Here is a 16,871-nt window from a genome sequence, read left to right as displayed (position 1 = left end):
TTCTGCAGTGAGAGATGTATATATAGTATTTTGGATATAGTGGACAATCATAAGCTTTGTGCATCTGTATTTGAGGTATGTCAATGATGTGGAGTAAAGACTGCTATAAGATCCTGGAGGCAAAAAAAAGTTGTACAAGATTCCTACAGCTTGATGGGGAATTTAATTATCTTTCTGAGCACCTTGTTTTCTTTCTTTTTTTAAGTATTGGTGAAATGGTCCCATTGGAAAGGCTTCTAAATAGGCCTCTCCAGGCAGGGCTGTGAGCTCAAAAATCTTTGTAAACTTTTGAAAATTGAGGAGTAGCTCTGCTCTAAAGCATCTCTGGTGGTGTTTCGTTGTTGTTGTTCTGTTTTGTTATTTTACTGTAATACAAGCCTACAGTATTTGCACTAAAGAAAGCTTGTTAGAAAAAGCTTGCTGCTATGGAAGAGAGAACATATTACAACTTTTTTTCCTTTTTTTTTTTTTTTTTTTTTGGTTAGCTTCTCCACTTTCAATTGAGTAGCATTTTGTAGAATAAACTGAATTAAGATTGAAGAGCCTCTGATGGTTGGTTTATTCTGTGTTTTCTTCCCATCTCTCCTGTCACATCTCCTTTTTTCTTCTAGACTTTTCTACCTTTGGCCCTGTGGGCAGAGTTGGTCTCTCTGGTGGGAGTGGGGAAGCAAGGAATGGCTCCCCGGGAGCCTCTTTCTGCAAAACTGGGAGGTGAGCTGCGGGGAGGGGCTTAGGCCTTCCCCGCCTCCTCTCTCTTGCTTCTTTCTCTTCTTGACCCTCTCCAAACCCTCCCATTCCTGTTTCCCGCTTCTCAGGGCCTGATTCTCAGCTGGCTGCCAAGTGCAAAGCCACTAATGGGTCACAGTGCTGTCCCTACCTGGGGGTACTTTGGGTTGTATTTCAACAAGCTTGACTCTGGAAACTCAAGAATCTTCAAAAAGCCAATTTAAGGTATCGCTCGGATGGTCCAGGTGGTCACGTGAGTTCACGCGCAGGAAAGGCCTCTGGAAACAACCAAGGTGTGCAAATAAGTGGGGTGATCACATCTCTGGGCTTCCTTTTTGAATAGACCCAGTTTGTTGGGTGTGGAACACTGAGAAGTGTCAGCCAGATCCCCTTGCCCTGTAGACCAGGAAACCCCGGGGTAAATGCGGGAGCATCTGTTCTGGGTGCTCTTTCCCTGCAGTATAAACGGTAAGGAGGCACACCTGTCATTAGTTAGCTCTCGCGATGGTTGGCAGCTGCTGAGAGTCAGGCCCTGAGAAGACGCCGCTTGCTCCTAATCTGCATGAGATGAGCCCAGAGTGTAGGCCTCGTTTCCTGGAGGACCCAAGAGCACTGAACTGTGAGTCACAGGGGCCCTGAATCCTAGGCCTGCCCCCACTACTCGTAACCTCTCTGAGCCTTAGTTTCCTCTCTGTAGAGGGGGAGGGTAACAATAATACTATGAGAGCACCCGCATGGGAAGGATTCCCATAACTCCTTTCCCTTTCGAGAGGGCCTGGAATATAAGGGAACGGGGCACTCAGAACTCTCAGCACCGGGCCTCCAAGCCACCTCTTCTGCCTGAGTAGACAACAAGGAAAGGGTCTGGGGTGTCTCAGTGGTACCTGTATTTTCCTGAGCAGCTGATGTGTCTCTTTGTGAGTGTTAAGGAGGCAGGTGCTGGGAATGTTCACGTCGGCTTCTGTCGGCTTTCGGGATTATGCTGTCCTGAGAGAAGCAGGCGTCTCTGCTCGCCTCTCGTGGCTAGGTGCTTCTGTGACATTTTTCATCTTCCAGCAACACTTCGAAATCGACTTCGTTTGTTAAAATTCCCACCTCTTCACTCACGTGGCAGTTAGAGAGGTAGATGGTTGCCAGGCGCTTATTAGATGGAGTCATTCGCAGTCCTGTTTCTCTGGGTGGCTGTCAGTGCCTTCTGAGCATGCAGACAGCCTTTTAGTCTTTTACTGAGAAAAACAATAAGGGGCCACCTCCACTGGGCTCTAACAGGGTCTGTTGGGGAATTTGCAATTCCTGCTGAGTCTAGGCTGTCTTGAACCAAACTGGTTCAGTGACCTGGGTTGATGGTAAACTCTATTGATTACATTTCCAACAAAGTTGGAGTTCTAAAGATTAAACGGGGTTCTCTCCCTCGGGAAAGACGACTTGGTGAGCGGCTCCTGGGACTATCCCCTTTTGCTGGACCTAGAGTTTTCCAAGTGAACACAGCTTTGTCACTGGGCTTTCTTTGTTCACTGGACTGCCGCTGAATAAGGGAAAAGGAATTTCTCCTGGAGCTGCTATTTTCCAAGGCCGTCAGCAGTGTTTGTCTCTTGGGTTACTGAGTGAGACACGTATGTGAAGGCATAGGAGAAGGTATGAGATGCTGAAAAAAAAAAAGGAGGAGACTTGGTTATAAAGTTGACTGATGCAACTTGATTAGAGCACAGCCACTGGGCTCTGGGCTCCCGGGCCATGTTTGAAATGAAAGGGTGTGATTTCCCTTTGGGTCCTGTGTCTTTAAAAGATGGACGGGTACTGGTATGTGGTCAGCCCAGCCCCCGCTGGTCCAGGGCCCTGCCAGGCCTGCACACAGCAGGCCTCAGTGAGGAGGGCTGACAGCCTCCTGTCCCCACCAGCCTGGCACTTGATCCCAGATGCTGCTTTAGCACCTGCCCTTGCTCTCTCTGACGGAGTCTGTTCCCCCCACGTGACAAGACGACAAAAAGACGGTTTCCTGAGAAGCTGTGAGCTGTTAGGACAAGTCCACCACCATTCTTTACAGCCAGCCTTCACCTTTGCGGGACCTGCCTGGAGCGGAGAGAAACTGTAGCCTGTGACTCTGCTCTTTGGGGCAGGATCGTCCTCCTTCCTCCCCACTGGGCCCTGATGGACAGACGGCCCAGCGAAGCGTCTGGGGCGCCATCCACAGTCTGCGAGTTGTTGTCTCTGGGAGGTTCCCCTGGTTTAAAGGAAAAAATAAAACCTGCTTCAGGCTCCACCTCTGGAACTAGAAAGTCCTTAATCAAACGAAACACCTTAACAAGTCCTTGTTAAGGACTCAGCCAACGGAGTAACAAACCAAAATACACCGTTCAACTGGTTTGTAGCGGTGCTCAGCTGAATGTCTCTGAGGACACTTTGGAGGACCCCAGTCATGATCCAAAGGTGAAACTCAGTTTTTTAAATTGAGGTGAAACTCACATAACATAAAAGTAACCATGTTAGGGGCTTCCCTGGTGGCGCAGTGGTTGAGAGTCTGCCTGCCGATGCAGGGGACACGGGTTTGTGCCCCGGTCCGGGAAGATCGCACATGCCGCGGAGCAGCTGGGCCCGTGAGCCATGGCTGCTGAGCCTGCGCGTCCGGAGCCTGTGCTCCGCAACGGGAGAGGCCACAACAGTGAGAGGCCCGCGTACCGCAAAAAAAAAAAAAAAAAAAAGTAACCATGTTAAAGTGAACAATTCAGTGGCATTTGGTACCTTTACAATGTTGTGCAACTACCATTTCTATCTAGTTCCCAAACGTTTTCATCACTCCTAAAGGAAACCCTGACCCGTTACGCAGTCACTCCCCATCCCCCCTGCCTCAATATGCTTTCTGTCTCTATGGATTTAAATTTACATAGTATTTTTGAGAATCCCAATGACTATTTTCTGAACTAAAAAACAATCATGAAACATTAGCATGGAAAATAATAGCTATGAATAGTGATGTAGTTTCCTCCTTATTTTAGTGCTTTGTAGATTTCATATCCTTTACATTCGTGGTCTTGTTCAGAAGCCCAAGAGACAAATGTTGCTGTACATGTTGGAAATTATCAGCTCCAGGAGAAATTCCTTTTCCCTTACGCAGTGGTAGATCTGGCACACTGGCAAAGACAGTCACCACCGTGATCTGCTACATAAGACCTGCCTTTGTTTCTCAAGTAAAGACGGAATAAATCTGAAAAAACAGACTTTGTTCACGGATGAAAACAGGCACCTTTTCTGTGTTGTAAACATAGGAGAACCACATTTAAATTAATTTAAAAAACATTAATGTGCAGATGGAGACTGTCACCATCATAGTCTTGCAGGTATGAGGGAGAAAATATTCATTCAAATATATTTTTGTGTCCCTACTAAGTGCATGACACTCTAAAAAGCCACCACTGGGGACACAGTTGTATAAGACTCTATTTACCCCAGTGTTATATTATATAAGGTGTCACAGTCAAATTTTTCATTTGAAATAACAATTAATTATGAACTAGAAGCTTCCCTCAAGGAGGTTACAATCTGATGGGAGTGAAGGGGTGCGGAAAACAGACATTCACAGTGGAAGATGTTAAGTGGCTAAGCCTGTGGCAGGTGAGGGTTTCAGAGAAGATTCTGCAGTGGAAGAGGCCCTGGGCTGGGAGGAGAAGTGGAGTCTGTACAGGACAGAGTGGAGAGCAGGCATTCCTGGCACAGGGAACAGTCTGAGCAAAGACCCAGTGCAGGAGGAAAGCGTGGGACAGCTTTGGGGACCAGGAAGTAGTCCCCAGCGTCTGGAGCATGGGCAGGTTTAAGGGATGCTGGAAATTGAACCTGAGATCTCGAGAGCCTCAGTGACAGGCTTGAATCTTCTCATCAGTCAGTCATTCAGCCCAATGTAGAGCCTATTTGTGCCAGGCCCTGTCCTCCGTGCTGGGGAGATACAGGTGATAAGGAAGCACACACATGCGTGCGTGCACACACACACACACATACACGCACACCCCTGCCATCGTCTAATGGGAGTACGATCAAGTAATTACAAGTTCACCGGGCATCTCCAAGAAGACACATAAGCTGTCATGGGTGCAGTTATCACTGGGACTTTCCCTAATCTGTGGGGCTTCCCAGAACTACTGGCATTTAAGCTGAGACCCCAAATGTAAGCAGAAATGAGAATTTTGTTTTGAGGTATTGGGAGCTGTAGGCAGGGGGGCGGCGGGTATGGACATGGCTTCCGTCACACACTAGGAATATTGAGGCAGCAGATGTGCAGGCTGGGGAGGTGGGAGCGGGGAGCAGGGTGGCCAGGGACTCTGCCCACAGCCCGGGAGAGAGACAACGTGTCCCCTGCCTGCCCTCCTTTGCCTGCTTTAACAGAGAAGGGTCCCTCCTGCTCCCCAAGGCTCATTCCTCCCACCTTCTTCTCAGGGACCTTCATCAAGCAGCTTATACCTCTTCTTATTCCGTCGTTGACCCCTGCCTCTCTAAGGGCTCTTCCCATTAAATGAGGTCCAGTCTTGCCCATCTTAAAAGAGATAAGAGCCCTCCCTTGACTCCATCCCTATTTCAGCCTCGGAGGAGTTATCTTTACTCGCTGGGCCCCCTTCCTCACCTCCCACTCTTTCCTCAACCCACTCAAGTGTGCTTCCACCTCCACTGCCTTGAGACTACTTCCTTGTGACCAAATCCTACAGATATATCTCAGCCCGCCATCTTCCTTGACCACGGCACAGCAGCTGGCTCTGCTCACCGCTCCTTCCTTGCAATGCCATTTTCTTTGGCTTCCCTCTTCCTGCCCTTAACTTCTCATCTCTCCCTCATCACCACCAACTCCTGTCTCACTTCCTAAATATGCTTCAGATCTGAATGTGCTATCCAACCCTACCATCACCATCCTCGTACAAACCCCTGTCATCCCGCACCTGGGATGTCACCTCCAATCCTCATTCTGCAGCCATAGCGCCAACATTTTGTGTGCTCACAGTCTGCAGGTTCTGGGGCCCAACCACTAAATTGATTATGTAAGTCTCCCACTCAAAGCCTGTGGTAGAGATATATCCATTAGTATTACATTCAGCTGCCAGTGACAGAAAGCCCAAATAAACAGAACCTTGAACACACAGAGCTTTAGTCTCTCCTATAAAAGTCTGGAGCCAGAGCTTGAGGGCTAGTCTGGTGGTTTCATGAAGTTGTCAGGGGCCAAAATCCTCTAGCTTTTCTTTCCTGTCCATTCCCAAGATATGGCCCTAATTTCCATGATCCACGTTCTACCAAACTCTAGCCATCGTATTTGCTTTCCAAGAAGCAGTATGATGGAATGGGAGACAGGCTTCCCCTCCCCTTCTTTTATTTCAACTCCTTCCCTCTTACAGAGAGTTTCCTGAAAAACCTTATGACACTTCTATTTATATGTTATTAGCTAGAAGTTACACCCATGGTCAGAGCTAGCTGCAAGGGAGTCTGAGAAATGTAATCTTAAATACAGCCTTAGTGATACACAGCCTTAGTCATAAAATTGGGGGTTGTGTTATTGAGGAAGAAGGGAAGAATGGGTACTGGAGTAACCAACAGGCAGTTTCTGCCATAGTCTGCCCTTTGGCCACCCCAAAATTTATATGCCTCCCTCTTCTCATACACTGAATTATTTCCTTTCCTCCCCCGGGGAGACAACTCCAAAGCCTCAGGCAGATCAAAGGCCCAGGATCATCAGGCAATGTGCAGCCCTCTCCATGGGCTTCGGATGAAGCTCTGTATGGTCTGAACACATCTAAGTGAAAACACTCCACCCCATACTTACTTGCCAGGTGGAATAGGAATAGGATAACTGCAGTGAAGACTCCCATTCAGAAAAGGGAGTCAAGGGAACACATCCGACACTGGTTCATGGCAATGATCAGATACTGGTAGACTGGAGGAGGGAACCCCCCTCCCCGGCAGTGGAGCTTTGTCCACTGTCTGTGTCTCTGGGCTTCTCCTTCTGGGAGGCCCTTCTTGGTGCATTATCCCCCATGGCTACGCCTGAAACAGGCATTGGTGAGCAGGCCCCTGGGAGCTTCAGAGTGTTCACCGTCTACTTCCTGCTACTGCAGGTTCTGGGACCCAGGGATTGTATAAGGAAGTAACTATTAAATGACAGGCCATAGTCAATACTTTTTGTTGTTGTTTGTTCAATGCATTAAAAAAAATGCTTAGCAGGATTTCAATCCATCTGCTTCTTGTCTGTTTCTTATATAAAACCCACAGCTACAGATCTAATGCAGCCATCATTTTAACACTGCATGGGAACCCAGGGTGGCTTCAGAAGGTTAAATTCAAACCTTCCCTGTGCCTAACCACCCTGCAATTTACTTTGATGTGAAGACCTCTACAGAGATATTTAGGGAAATCTCCTCCCAGGCTCCCCTCCCTCCCTCATCTAACACACCTGTGCTATCTGGGACTTCAACTGGAGGATGGACCACTAGGGTGCACACCTGACTTCCTTCCGCACTTGCTTCCTCTCTTACCTCCTCCCCAACATCTTCCAGACTAGAGATCAAGGCTCTCTCCTCTGTTCTCCTCTTCATTTTTTTCTTTTTTGTAGCTTGCACGCTTATTTATTTATTTGGCCGCACCATGTGGCACGCGGTATCTTAGTTCCCCGACCAGAGATCGAACCTGTGCCCCCTGCAGTGGAAGTGTGGAGTCCTAACCACTGGGCCGCCAGGGAAGTCCCTGTTCTCTTCTTTAGATAAAGCCCTAAGATCAGTTCTGTCAGGTTAGCTTCTTGAAATCTTAAAGAGAAAGTTAAAGACATCCAGAACATCCTTTTTCTTGATAGAGACTGTCTTTCAAGACTATTGCCTGGCTGAAAAATCTTGTTTTCAATGTCAGAAGCTAAATACTACTTATCTCCTTCTCTGAATTTTTTTTCTTTGATAATTCTGACCCCACTTTCAAGGCAAGCAGACGAATGCACTGATCAGGAAGCAGGTCACATGCACAGAAATGCAAAAGAGAAATGCAAGTGATCCTATTTTGAAAAATAGGATCCTGCTTACATCATTAAAAACTTCCTGTTTTGCTGAGGGTAATTTCAAAATGTGTAAGCGGGTTCTTTGGGGTTTGATTCCTTCTTCCTCCCCGGCCTCATCTGGTCAAACTCCCAGCCTCACATTTTCTCAAAAACCACACTGGACTTTTCTCAGTTCCTTCAACACATTTTGCTCAGGACCTTCATAACAGCTTTAGTGTAGCCTGGAAATCTCTTTGCCTCTCTCTCTCTGACCATCTCCTGTTCATTTCTCAGGTCTCAATTTAAAGGTCACTGAAATTTAAAGATTTCCCTGCCATGGCATCCCTCAGATCACCTTGCACCTTTGGGACTATTTAATTATTTTAAACGGCATATTAAGTATCTCTGTTCCCACTGGAACATCAGCTGCAGGAGGGCAAGAATGAGCTCTCTTCTGTCCTCCTGACACGTCCTTAGGTCATCATCACCTCTAACCTAGATTAGAATGATGAGTTGCTAAAATGCAAATCTTCTTGAAGTCCTTCCTCTTTTCATGCAGGTTAAAGTCAGTCTCCTTTGTGCAGCTTCCAAGGCCTTGTGTGATCTGGCCCCATGTCTTCCCACTTGACTCCCGTCCCCTTCCATGCTGATCTAGATTGAAACGTCTTTCAGGGTATTATAGGGGCTGAACCTTTGCCTACAAGTCTTCGGATAACTTATGCCCAATTTATGGTATAAACAACTTCATCCTTCAGCTCTTAGCCAAGAGCTGCTTTGATTGATGGATGGACTTGTCATTCATCCTGTTCTAGGTGCCAGGAACTGTGCTAAGTGCTGAGGAAACAAACAGCATGAACAAGACAGACGGAGCCCCCAGCCTCCATGTTATCTTCCCTGACCACCCTCAGCCCAAGGCTGGGTTCCATGTCTCTCCTCTGGGCTCCCCTGACGCTCTGAAACCCCCCTAGCAGTGCCTCATCATACCGCTGCAATGATTGTTTACCTGTCTTGTCTCCCCGGCCAGCCCAGAAGCTATTTGTTGACTGAATCTAGGAAGCATCAAGGTCCTCAGCTGGGGGGTAGTTACAAGAACTAGGAAATGGCACGGAACGGACGACGTGGGCCACAGGCGCTGTGGGCAGGGGGTGCAGGGCAGTGTAGACCGGGGGCAGGGACGGAAGCAAAGGAAACAGCAGAAGCCCCTGCTTCTCCTCCTTCCTCAGGAAGTTACAGAAAGTGTGGTCCGAGAAACGTGTTTGGAGCCAGACACAAAAGGTCTGGCTCTATGATTCCATTTATTCTGTTACCAGAATAGGTACACCCAAAGAGGTTGAATGTGGGTTGGTGGTTGCCAGGGGCTGGGGAGAGAGAGGATGGGGAGTGATAGATCAACGGGTACAGGGTTTTTCTTTTGAGGTGATAAAAATGTTTTAGAAACAGGTAGAGGTGGTGGTTGCACAACATTGTGAAATGTAATAAAGGCCGCTGAATTGTACACTTTAAAAATGGTTACTTTTTTTTTTTTTTTTTTTTTTTTTTGCTGTACGCAGGCCTCTCACTGTTGTGGCCTCTCCCGTTGCGGAGCACAGGCTCCGGACGCGCAGGCTCAGCGGCCATGGCTCACGGGCCCAGCCGCTCCGCGGCATCTGGGATCTTCCCGGACCGGGGCACGAACCCGCGTCCCCTGCATCGGCAGGCGGACTCTCAACCACTGCGCCACCAGGGAAGCCCCAAAATGGTTAATTTTATTATGTGAATTTCACCTAAAGAAGGGAGGGAGGAAGGAAGGACTCAGCTGGAGTAAGGGGCGAGCGTAGGGGCCGTTTCTTTCCCTCTGCCAGTCCCTGGTGAAGTCACAGTGACTCCTGGGACTGTGGGGCTGGCTGGGTCTACTTTGACAGGAGAAAGAGTCTTCCAGGACATCTGGTTCTTCTCCAGGTACAGGTAAGCTTGGAACACCTGGACACTGGCCCTATGCACCCGGGCGTGGGACAAGAGCATCACAATCTTCTCAGATGCAGGGACTGGATGGCAGGCTTTCCTGGATGGGGCAGACGAGGAGTGCTCCACACACATCTGCACCGAGAAGTGGGTCTTGAAAGCCATAGTGAATAAGTGTGAGTGTTTGTCAGGGCCTGAGATTGGTGTGTCTAGCTGAGGGGCAATGTGGTCGAAGGGAAACCACCCGAAGTGGTACTGTCCTCAGGTCCTTCTTCTGCCAACAAATGGCTGTATAATCTTAAGCTAGTCACTTCTTGTTTCTCAATAAAAATAAAAGCTACAGCCATTGCTGGTGGGAAAGAGAAATGGTACAGCCACTCTGGAAGACAGTTTGGCCGTTTCTTACAAAACTAAATATACTCTTTTTTTTAAAAAAATTTTGTTTTATTGAAGTATAGTTGATTTACAATGTTGTGTTAGTTTCTGGTATACAGCAAAGTGACTCAGTTATACATGTATATAATAGTTTGTGGACTTCCCTGGTGGCACAGAGGTTAAGAATCCGCCTGCCAATGCAGGGGACATGGGTTCAAGTCCTGGTCCAGGAAGATCCCACATGCCATGGGGCAACTAAGCCCATGTACTACAACTACTGAGCCTGCGTGCTGCAACTACTGAAGCCCGCGCGCCTAGAGCCCACGCTCCGCAACAAGAGAAGCCACTGCAGTAAGCCCGCGCACCACAACAAAGAGTAGCCCCTGCTCGCTGCAACTAGAGAAAACCTGTGTGCAGCCATGATGACCCAATGCAGCCAAAAAAAAATTAAAAAAAAATAGCTTGCATTTGCTAATACCAAACTCACACTCCTTCCCTCCCCCCTCCCCTTTCCCCCTTGGCAACCACCAGTCTGTTCTCTATGTCTGTGAGTCTGTTTCTGTTTTGTAGATAAGTTCATTTGTGTCATATTTTAGATTCCACATGTTAAGTGATATCATATGGTATTTGTCTTTTTCTGACTTACTTCACTTAGTATGATAATCTAGAGGTCCATCCATGTTGCTGCAAATGGCATTACTTCATTCTTTTTATGGCTGAGTTATATATATATATATATATATATATATATATATATATATATATACACATATATATATATATACATATACATACACACACACACACACACACTCACACACACACACACACACCACATCTTCTTTATCCATTCATATGTCCATGGACATTTAGGTTGTTTCCAATACATACGTATCTACCAATAACTACCTTAAACGTTGATGGACTAAATACTCCAATCAAAAGACATAGTGTCAGACTGGATAAAAACACAAGAGCCTACATTAAACATACTCTTTATGAACCCACAATGGTGCTCCTAGGTATTTATCCAAGCAAGTTGAAAAGTTATGTCCACACAAAACCCTGTGCATGGATGTTTACAGCAGCTTTATTTATAATTGCCAAAACTTGGAAGCAACCAAGATGTCCTTCAGTGGGTGGATGAAGAAAGAAACTGTGGCACATCCAGACAATGGAATATTCTTCAGCGATAAAAAGAAATGAGCGATCAAACCACAAAAAGACACGGAGGAAATTTGAAAGCATACTGCTAAGTGAAAGAAGTCAGTCTAAAAAGGCTACATACTGTGCGATTCCAACTATATGACATTCTGGAAAAGGCAAAACTATGAAGATAGTAAAAAGATCAGTGGTTGCCGAGCGTTCAGGGGGAGGGAGGGATGAAAAGGCAGAGCACGGAGGACTTCTCAGGCAGTGAAAGTCCTCAGGATATTATGATGGTGGGTGAACGGCATTATACATTTGTCCATAGAGCGTACAACACTGAGAAAGAAGCCTAACGTGAACTGGGCACTCTGCGTGGTCATGATGTGTCAGTGTGGGTTCAGGGACTGTAACCACGCTGGTGGGGGATGCTGGTGGTGGGGAGGCTGTGTGTGTGTGTGTTGGCGGGGGGCCGAGGGTGTATGGGAAGTCTCTGTACTTTCAGTTTTGCTGTGAACCTAAAACTGCTCTAAAAAAAGAAGTCCATTTTAAAAAAGGGACCTAAAAAAAATACAGGCTATCACTGTTGAGTGCTTACTCTGCACCAGCAGAGTACTGAACACTGCACACCCACTCTGCGTTTAGTCCTCACAACCATCCCCAGGTTACAGACCAGGACGCTCAGGCTCTGAAGGATGGGTGACTTGTCCAAGAGCACCCAGCTGTAGCACCTATCCTTGGCTGCCTTTCTGCCTCAGTTGACTCAGTCCAGATGGTAATGATGATGACATCCCCGCCTGGGAGGTTGTGAGCATTAAATGAACCCTGGGTGAAAAGGTCCTTTGTAGAGGTTGGCACAGAAGTTATTATTTGATTAAGTTGCTGTGTAAAGGGTATGTGTAATAAGCTCTTGGAGAGAAGAGTTCAGTTTAAAGCAAGGGTGTGGCCTTTCTCAGACCTGTGGGGACAGGAGGTGTATAGGTTGTGGAGGTGCCAGGGTTCCCACCTCCTCTCCACGTGCTCGGGGGTCCTGGTGGCGGCCGGGGCCATCCCAACCCACTGCCTGCACATGGAGCCCAGGACCCGGCCCTCCAGCAGCAGTGAGGTAGAGTGCAAAGGAACTGGGGCGACCCCCCCCCTATTTTTCACGCTCAGGATGGAGCACAGAGCCGACCCCGAGGGATCGAGCATGGCGCTAGCAACCATTTAAAGCCAGTCAAGCCTTTAAGTCCCTGTTGGGTCACTCATTAGCTGAGTGAACTTGGATGAGTTACTCAACCTCCCTGATCTTCCATTTTCTCATCTGCAAAATGAGGATAAGTCCATAGGGTTATGGGAAGGATTATGTGAGATAATGTACTGAAGGTGACTCAGACCTAGGAAGCCCTGCATGATAATTATGTCGTGGTTATGCAACCACCCTTCCTTATTACGACATGACTGAGGTGGGACCCAGAGAGTGCAAGCAGCTTGTTCCAGGCTACACAGCCGGTTTGCAGCAGGCCTGGGCTTCCTCTGCAATCATTTCCACCCCTGTCTTGGTCGGGCCTTTTCTGAGAATCCCTCACAGATCAAACAAATCGATAGCCTGCATCTCACACCCCGGTCAGTAGCCCCCTGCCCCCATTTGGCCATGGAATTAGAAAACCACAGGCTGTTACTTTTTCCCGGCTATGCCACTAGTTTGCAAACTGGGATGATTTCCTTGAGTTCCTCAGTGCTGAGCTCCGCCCCCTTCATCTGAGACGGGCCTCCCTGGGGGCTCCAACAGATCAGCACACCTCTCCCTCTCCAGGGCCCCTGGCCTGCTCATCCTGCAGCCGGAATCAGTATCCAGACACCCACACCCCCAACTCTCCTGAGCGGACCCAGATCATCAGTATTTCTCTGACTTGGTGACACCTTATCCCCTTCTCAAAAGTGCTGTCTGACATACAGGTCTTTTATACAATTAAAGTGAATTAAAAGTATGTAATTCTGTTTGGAACATTTCACAACAGCCCTGCAGATAACGACAGACACCTCGGCATTGTGAAGCGGAGCCGGGAGCTCTGGCTCCCGTCAAAGCTGGCTCTGATACCCCAAAGCCAGGCATTCGGTGACCAGCAGTCTCTGCCCTGGACAGATCTCCCCAAGGGAGTCTCTGCTACCCTGAACCCCCTGCTTCCTCCCGTCCCCACCGCCCACCATTTCAGCGCCCTCGCGCCCAAGCCACCCCTCCTCCCCGTTCCCTGAGCCACAGGCCCTGCTGACGGGGCCACCCCATGGGCCCAAGGAGCAGGTGTGAGCAGGTGACTGGTTGAGGGTAGGGATACGGCTCTGTGGAGACCCTGAAGGGGTCCTCGCCTGCCAGGCTGCGCTGGGAGGTCCATGGAGGTCCCCAGGAATGACCACTAGCACTTCAGCTGGCCTCCAGCTATTCCAAGCACTAACCAGACAGTAACCTATGAAGCAGATACTATTATTACCCCTACTTTAGAGATGGGTAAATTGAGGCCCAGAGAGGCTAAGTAACTTGTCCAATGCCACACAGCTTGAAACTGGCAGAGCAGAGATGTGGGCCCATCATTTGGGCCAGGGTGCCATTGGAACACGGGAACTGGCTACCTCCTAAGCTAATCCCACCCACCCAATCACCTCTCCCCTCTGCCACTGACAGGTGCCTTCTGTGTTATCTGCAGTTACAGCCTCGAGACACGGCTGGGTTCTCTCTGCAAGTCAGGACAAGCACACAGGGTGGCTGGCCACAGGCTGAAGGCCCTCTGCCTGCTTTCCCCGCCCACAGACCCAGCCTCACTCCAGCTTGGGAACCCTCCGAGGGTTCCTATGATCTGAATGTTTGTGTCCCCCCAAAATTCAAATGTTGATGCCTAACCCCCAAGGTGATGGTATCAGGAAGTGGGACCTTTGGGAGGTGATTAGGTCATGAGTGGAATGAGCACCCTTGCAAAGCCAGCCCCATAGACACCCCTTGCTTCCTTTCCACCAGGTGAAGACACAGCAAGAAGTCAGCTGCCTGAGACCCTGGGAGGGCCCTCACCTAACCATGCTGGCACCCTGATCTTGGACTTCCAGCCTGCAGAACTGTGAGAAATAATTCCTGTTTGTTTGTTTATAAATGTGTTTATTTAATTATTTACTTTTTGGCCGCGTTTGATTTTCATCGCTGCGAGCGGGCTTTCTCTACTTGCAGCGAGCGGGAGCTGCTCTTCGTTGAGGTGCGTGGGCTTCTCATTGCGGTGGCTTCTCTTGTTGCGGAGCATGTGCTCTAGGCGTACAGGCTTCAGTAGTTGTGGCACGTGGGCTCAGTAGTTGTGGCGCACGGGCTTAGTTGCTCCGCGGCACGTGGGATCTTCCGGGACCAGGGCTCGAACCTGTGTCCCCTGCACTGGCAGGCGGATTCTTAACCACTGCGCCGCCAGGGAAGCCCATTCCTGATGTTTATAAGCCACCCAATCGGTGGTATTTTGTCATCAGCCCCAGTGGACTACGAGAAGTGGTTCTGTGCCGTCACCTCACTGCCAGGGTGACCTGGCCGGGTCTGTGGCCAGCTGCCTTGCACACGCCATGAAGACCTGGCAGTCAGCCCCATGGCAGCAGGCCCTAGGTCAGGCCTAGAAGCTCCCGCAACCCTAGGAGAGGCTGCCCGAGACCTTGTCCTGGGCCTGCTGCTTGCCTTGGGGCTGAGCTTGCAGATGGGGCCGTGGGAGGTGGGTGGGGACTGAGGGAAGGCACTGCCTCTGGCTCTGCCCTACCTGCCCCCTTCCCCAGCTCTCCCTGTCTGCACCAGCTGCCCCAAGCCCCTGCCACCTGCTTTCATGCCCTTTCTCATCCAGTCAGACCTTCTCTCGTCTCATCACACAGCCTCAGTTCACTTACATCTAATGAGGAAATGCCTCCACCACCACTCAGCACAGGGCCTGCCCACAGCCAAGCAGCCCAGTCCTGCCTCTGGCCTCTGCTCCATGGCTCCTACACCGCCCGGTAAAGGGCGGCCCCTTCAGGCCCGCTGCCATTGGCAACACTCTTCTGCCTCCTCTCTATCTGGGAAACTTTTTCTTATCCTTCAGAGCCCAGCAGAAGTGTCACCTCAGGTAGTGTCACCCAGGCAGGGGGGAGCCTCCACGCCAGCTGCCACTTCTCAGACCATGAACCGAGAGGACTTGGGGCTGTTGATTTGTTTGATGTCCCTAGACTGAGCTCCCCAAGGATGGGTACTCATCTCTTCTTTTTTCCTTTGGATTACTTAAAAAAAATTCAAATTACACAAGTAATCTGTGAATATGTGCATACTGTAAAAAAAAAAAAGTTAGAACAATACACAAAAAGCATAAGCCCCGACTCCCTCCCCATGGTTAATAGTTGTGTGAGTTTCTTTCTCTCTCTATAAATTGATCTAGTATCTTTTTCCATAAATGAGATTAACCTATAGGTGTTGTTCTATGGCTCGCTTTTTTCACTTAATCATAGATTATGTGTGTGGTAGGCAGAATAATGGCCCTTCTCCCAAAGATGCACATGTCCTAATCCCCCAAATCTGTGAATATGTGACCTTCCATGGCAAAAGGGACTTTGCAGGTGTGATTAAGTTAGGGATCTTGAGATGAGAAGGTTCTCCTGAATCATCGGGGTGGTCCCCATGTAATCACAGGGTCTTTATAAGAGGGAGGCAGGAGGGTCAGAGAAAGATCTATTGGAACATCTTACACTGTTGGCTTTAAAGATGAAGGAAGGGGCCACAGCCAAGAAATGAGGTGGCCTTTAGAAACTGGAAAAGACAAGGAAATGGATTCTTCCCTAGAGCCTCCAGAAGGAATACAGCCGGGCAGACATCTTGATTTTAGTCCAGTGGGATTTCTGACCTATAGAACTATAAGAAAATAAATATGTGTTATCTTAAGCCAGTTCGTTTGGGGGTAATTTTCTACAGCAGCAGTAGGAAACTAATGTGGTGGGTATACAGCTGAGATAAACAATAATATTTATGGCAGTAATTAGTATTTATTGAGTATATACTATATGCCAGATGCTGTTCTAGTGCTTTGGGTGGTATATTAGTGTGCTAGGGCTGCCATAACAAAATACCACAGATATTTATTTTCCCAGGGTCCTGGAGGCTAGACGGCCAAGATCAGGTGCCCACAGGGTTCATTTCTCCTTCAGCCTCTTTCCTTGGCCACCCTTTTGCTACCTCTTCACGTGGTCTTTCCTCTGTGTGCCCATTTCTTTGTCTTTTCCTCTTCTTACAAGGACACCAGTCGTATTGGATTAGGGCCAATGGCCTCATTTTAATGTCATCACCCGTTACAGTCCCTGTCTCCAAATAAATCCTGAGGTACCGGGAGGTTAGGGCTTCAACACGTGAATTTGGTGGGGGACAAAATTCTACTCATAACATGTGGATTATCTCATTCAATTTCCACAGTAACCCAGTGAATTAGAAGCATTATTATCACAATTTTACAGATAAGAAAACAGGCACAGAGTGGTTGTTACTTCCCCAAATTTACACAGCAAATAAGTAGCAAGGCCAGGTCTGGGGATCACCTGTTCCTATCCTTTGCCCATTTTTCTATGAGGGAATTATCTGCTGTTTTAGGTTTGCAGGTGCATGGGTGCTCCAGAAACATTGAGCAACAAATGAATGAGTCGGAATAGCTCCCAGGACTCCTAGAAGAACATGGGCGAGGCT

The sequence above is a fragment of the Mesoplodon bidens genome (genome assembly GCF_964165515.1).
Source record: "Mesoplodon bidens genome assembly, chromosome: 14".
NCBI classification, from domain to species: domain Eukaryota; kingdom Metazoa; phylum Chordata; class Mammalia; order Artiodactyla; family Ziphiidae; genus Mesoplodon; species Mesoplodon bidens.
This window is presented reverse-complemented; position numbering follows the sequence as displayed.